The sequence below is a fragment of the Aedes albopictus genome, chromosome 1 (genome assembly GCF_035046485.1).
Source record: "Aedes albopictus strain Foshan chromosome 1, AalbF5, whole genome shotgun sequence".
In the NCBI taxonomy this organism is placed as follows: Eukaryota; Metazoa; Arthropoda; class Insecta; order Diptera; family Culicidae; genus Aedes; species Aedes albopictus.
In genome coordinates this window covers 234,721,575-234,727,574 of record NC_085136.1, presented here as the reverse complement: position 1 = coordinate 234,727,574, position 6,000 = coordinate 234,721,575, and positions in this window count along the sequence as shown.

The following is a 6,000-nucleotide window of genomic DNA, read 5'->3' as shown; positions in this document are numbered from 1 at the left end:
TTTATTTGTTTATTTGTTTATTTGTTTATTTGTTTATTTGTTTATTTGTTTATTTGTTTATTTGTTTATTTGTTTATTTGTTTATTTGTTTATTTGTTTATTTGTTTATTTGTTTATTTGTTTATTTGTTTATTTGTTTATTTGTTTATTTGTTTATTTGTTTATTTGTTTATTTGTTTATTTGTTTATTTGTTTATTTGTTTATTTGTTTATTTGTTTATTTGTTTATTTGTTTATTTGTTTATTTGTTTATTTGTTTATTTGTTTATTTGTTTATTTGTTTATTTGTTTATTTGTTTATTTGTTTATTTGTTTATTTGTTTATTTGTTTATTTGTTTATTTGTTTATTTGTTTATTTGTTTATTTGTTTATTTGTTTATTTGTTTATTTGTTTATTTGTTTATTTGTTTATTTGTTTATTTGTTTATTTGTTTATTTGTTTATTTGTTTATTTGTTTATTTGTTTATTTGTTTATTTGTTTATTTGTTTATTTGTTTATTTGTTTATTTGTTTATTTGTTTATTTGTTTATTTGTTTATTTGTTTATTTGTTTATTTGTTTATTTGTTTATTTGTTTATTTGTTTATTTGTTTATTTGTTTATTTGTTTATTTGTTTATTTGTTTATTTGTTTATTTGTTTATTTGTTTATTTGTTTATTTGTTTATTTGTTTATTTGTTTATTTGTTTATTTGTTTATTTGTTTATTTGTTTATTTGTTTATTTGTTTATTTGTTTATTTGTTTATTTGTTTATTTGTTTATTTGTTTATTTGTTTATTTGTTTATTTGTTTATTTGTTTATTTGTTTATTTGTTTATTTGTTTATTTGTTTATTTGTTTATTTGTTTATTTGTTTATTTGTTTATTTGTTTATTTGTTTATTTGTTTATTTGTTTATTTGTTTATTTGTTTATTTGTTTATTTGTTTATTTGTTTATTTGTTTATTTGTTTATTTGTTTATTTGTTTATTTGTTTATTTGTTTATTTGTTTATTTGTTTATTTGTTTATTTGTTTATTTGTTTATTTGTTTATTTGTTTATTTGTTTATTTGTTTATTTGTTTATTTGTTTATTTGTTTATTTGTTTATTTGTTTATTTGTTTATTTGTTTATTTGTTTATTTGTTTATTTGTTTATTTGTTTATTTGTTTATTTGTTTATTTGTTTATTTGTTTATTTGTTTATTTGTTTATTTGTTTATTTGTTTATTTGTTTATTTGTTTATTTGTTTATTTGTTTATTTGTTTATTTGTTTATTTGTTTATTTGTTTATTTGTTTATTTGTTTATTTGTTTATTTGTTTATTTGTTTATTTGTTTATTTGTTTATTTGTTTATTTGTTTATTTGTTTATTTGTTTATTTGTTTATTTGTTTATTTGTTTATTTGTTTATTTGTTTATTTGTTTATTTGTTTATTTGTTTATTTGTTTATTTGTTTATTTGTTTATTTGTTTATTTGTTTATTTGTTTATTTGTTTATTTGTTTATTTGTTTATTTGTTTATTTGTTTATTTGTTTATTTGTTTATTTGTTTATTTGTTTATTTGTTTATTTGTTTATTTGTTTATTTGTTTATTTGTTTATTGATTTAAAAGGTATAATCAGTTCAACTTGTTTTTGTTGTTCAAATATCGGCGTGATTACAATACTCCCCATTTTCGCATTTCAAGCACCTCACTACTACCAAGAAAATTTGAATCCGCTCATAGCGCACGCTGTTCCCAACGGAAAAGCCTCCAGTTTCGCCTTAAGCTGCTGTCCTGCTTACTGTGACAGTTCTCAAGAAACAAACAACACAGGAAAAAAGCAAACCGGAAAGAAATTAACTTGAAAATCGGTAAGATTCAGGTATTAAATCTACATTCGGAGCGGTAGTCAACGTGTTGAGGTATGTTTTTAAGCGTAAAACCAATACATATCTGAAAATAATATTTTTCTTCCAGAGCAAAAAACATTTTCCGGAGGCGTACCCGTCGTCGGCATCGGCGGTTAGTTGTCGGTCACCCATCGGCATTCCTCCTGGCAAATTGGCATGTACAGTCTGCACCATTCAAATTGTGTCCACTGATGGCAGAACGGTTTTGGCTTATTGTATTGCGAAAATTTTGTTCGAGAAAAAGCTGATTTTTTATTGTAACCTAACTTAACAGCCTATTCGCCGTATTGTTAAATGCCCCATAACAATTTGCCAAGTGGTATACTACAATATAATTACACTACCACATGGAGTGATGGTGGGTATCATGCCATATTGTTCAGGAGTAGTCGCAAGTGGTTGTGGACAATATGTGAGATACTACGCTTTTTGTTCGCAACTATGCGGGAATTCCTACAAGAATACTTCCAGGAATTTCTTCAAGAATTTCTTAAGGATTTTTTAAAGAATTTCCCATGGAAATTCTTAGAGGAATTCTTAACAATTTTTTTGAACTGCGAGGAAATTTTGAAGTTATGTTTTTCATTTTTTATGTTCTGAAGGAATTCCTGGAGTATTTCACGAATTCCGAATTCACGTTACGTTTTTCCCGCAAGAAGTGGAATTGAAGGAATTTCTGGAGAAATTCCTGTAGTAATTCCTACAGCAATTCCTGTAGGAATTCCTGCAGTTATTCCTGGAGGAATTCCTAGAATATTTTTTGAAGCAATTCCTGAGGTGTTTCCTGGAACAATTCCTAGATGATTTCCTGTAGTAATTCTTGAAGGAACTCCTGGAGTATTTGCTGGAGGAATTTCGGAAATATATCCGGGAGTATATCCAGGAAGAATTCCTGGAGGAATCCCTGTGAGGAATTCCGGGAAGAACCTCTGTTGGAATTGCTGGAGGTATACTGGGATAATTTTGTGGAGTCACTCCTGGAAATATTTCTGGAGGACACCGTGGAGGAATTTCTAAAGGAATCCCTTGATGAATTCATAGATAAATCAGCAGTTATTCCAAAAGAAATTCCTGGAGGTATTCCTGGAGGAATTTCTGTAGAAATTAACTGGGAAACCCGGAAAAAATCCCTGGAGAAATTCCTGGAGGAAACTCTGGAGGAATCCCTGGAAGAATTTCTGGAAGAATCCCTTGAATACTGAAAAAAATCCCTGGATTGTTGGTGGAAAACTTGGATGAATTACTGAAGGAGCGGATAGGAATTCCTGGAGGAATACCTGAATGAATTCCTTGATGAGTCCATGGAGAAATTCACGAAGGCATCTCTGGAGGTATTCCTGATGGAATCCTTTAAGGAATCCCTAGAAGAATTTCTAGAGAAATCGCTGGAACAATCCCTGGAGAAATTCCTAGGAAAATTCCTGGAGGAATCCCTGGAAAACTTCCTGGAGGAATCCCAGGATTAATTTCTGGAGGAACTCTTGAGAAAATTTCCTAGAAAAGTTTTCAGGGAATGCCTGGCGACATCTTTGGGAGACTCCCGTGGATTCCTCGGGGAATTTCTGGAGGAATTTCCCCGAGGAACTCCTGCAGGATTTTTAGAAAAGTTCTTGAAGTAATTCCTGAGGAACTCCTGAAGGAATTCCAGCATAGCTCCTGCTGAAATTTTCGAGAAACTGCTGGGAAACTCCTGATGAATTTCACGGGAAGTCCTGAGGCATTCCCTAGGAACTCGTAGATGTTCTCGGAGAACTTCTGGAGGGACTTCTTGAGGAATTTCAGAGGAACGCCTAGAGGAATTCTTGAGTAATTTGCGACACTTCCAAATACCATAAAGATCATTTGTATGTCAGTGGATGCACAAGGAACACAATGAAATACTCAACATATTATGAGATACAACAGAGGTAATCGTGGAAGAATTACATCGATAAAGTAAAGAGATACAATAGTAGAGCTTGTAGAGCTTGAACTCCAGAACAGTTTGGATGACCTAGATCACCTAGTGAATGTTGTTAAGTTATCAGAATTGTACTCTGTGGTTCTAAGAGTAGCGTAGATTATATTCCGCGAGCATTCGCTACAATAAAAATATCCTAAGTTTTACAAATATTGCAACCCATACTTCAAAATACATTGGGTCCATTTGTATGCCAGCAGACACCCAAATAACAACAAATAGAGATACTCGTAATGTGCATCAGACACAATCGTGAAAGAATTATGCCGTTAGAGTGAAGAAAAACAAGAGTAGAGCCTGTAGGCCTTGAAGTCCCTAACTCCAGAATAGTTTGGAAAGCCTGGAATATCCCATGAGTGTACCAAAAGCATTATAGATGTGCACTGAGGTTCCATCATCAGTATAGACTACATTCCACGAATATTTTTCACAACTAAAGCATGATACAGTATGTAGATATCGTAACCCAAACTTCAAAGTGTATTGGAGGCCATTTGTATTTCACGGAATGTCCAACTACCACAATATCAAGTTGCTCATAGCATAGTAAGGTCTAATGGACATCAACGTGACTAAATTTCTTGAACAGAGTGAACACAAACGATGGTAGATGTTTCAGATCTTAAGAAAATGAATTCCAGAGTAGTTTGGATGACCTAGATCACCCAAGTCATGTACCGTGAATTTTCTAGGGGTGCTTTGAGGCTTTTTGAGTACCGTAGACTATGTTCTGTGATCAATCATCGTGCATAAAATTTGGTTGAGAATGTTACATTTGTGTCACAAACTTCGGAGTATTTTGGAGGCCTTAGAATAGCTATGGGATCAAAACTTCAACAGACTATGATGGGTAGTAATACATTGCATGTCTTGGATCAGTGAAAACTATTGATGATTAGCAAAACGATGAAATTTGAGCAAAAACATGCAGAATTTATAAAAAATACAAAAAAAGCCACGTATTTTCGGCTCCCCGCAAAAGGAGGGAGGGTGCAAAGGGGGGAGGGTGCAAAGGGGGGAGGGTGCAAAGGGGGGAGGTACCATGCATTTCTTAGCACAACTATTCCCCTTGACTATAAAAAAAAATCCGGGGTAAAGTGTTTTAAAACAAAGAAGATATTGCATATCTACCAAAAGTAGATCGTCCCGGGTATTTACGGGTTAAACAATGTGCAGATTAGAGGGGGTCAAATTAAAAAGTGTTCAGATTAGATGAGGTCAAACCAACGGGGGTAGACGGTATCATACGCATGGACGCATGGTTCTGTAAAAAACTACTCTTCAAAGGAGTTTAAGATCATCCAAGAATTTTCCCGAGTAAAGGCCATAATCATAATTTTTGGATTGTTGTTACATTATTCATACGGTGCAATATCCTACACTGCCGTGAATCGCATATCTGTCCCATTTGCATAGGAAATCCAGCAAAGATGGGACTGATATGTGATTCACGGCAGTACAGGTCCACCAAACATGGTTCAGCAGGGACTAGTTTGCGTAGATGATCTAAGTCATCCAAGAACATCCGTAACTAAATACCTTAAGATCAACAAGCGGAATCAATACAGTGTAACACCCTACAGGTCCATGAAAGATATTCCTGTAGGTAAAGTGCTGATTATGGAAGATGTTCAAGGTCTTCCAAGAACTATCGTGAATAAAAGTCTTTGGATCTACAAGCATTATCAATGGGTTGTAATCATATAATGCGATGCCATCCTACAGGTCCAAGTCCAAGGAAGATAGTTTTGTAGAATAGTGAATTTCAAGAGGATTCTAGGTCATTCAAGAATACTCACAAATAGTGTGTAGCGGTCTTGGGCCTGTTTGAAGCCTGATTCTTGTTTCCGGCCCAGATTTTATACAAGTGGCTTAAGCGATACCTCCTAGAAGGACCACCCGTCGTTTTCTACGATGCCCAGCTAGATACTGATCAAAGAGTCAGCCTTTGAATAATCAACACTGCGCAGGAACACGCGAACAGAATCATCATAGAAGGACTTTACCTCAATAGCGGAAGCCACACGGACATAACCAACAAAATCCCTCAATCGACCGATATCCCAGAACTCATCCTGTTCTCATCACGGGCAAAGACTCCCCAACCACTTCAATTACATTCCGTTTTGGAAGACGGATTTTACAACAAGACGGACCAC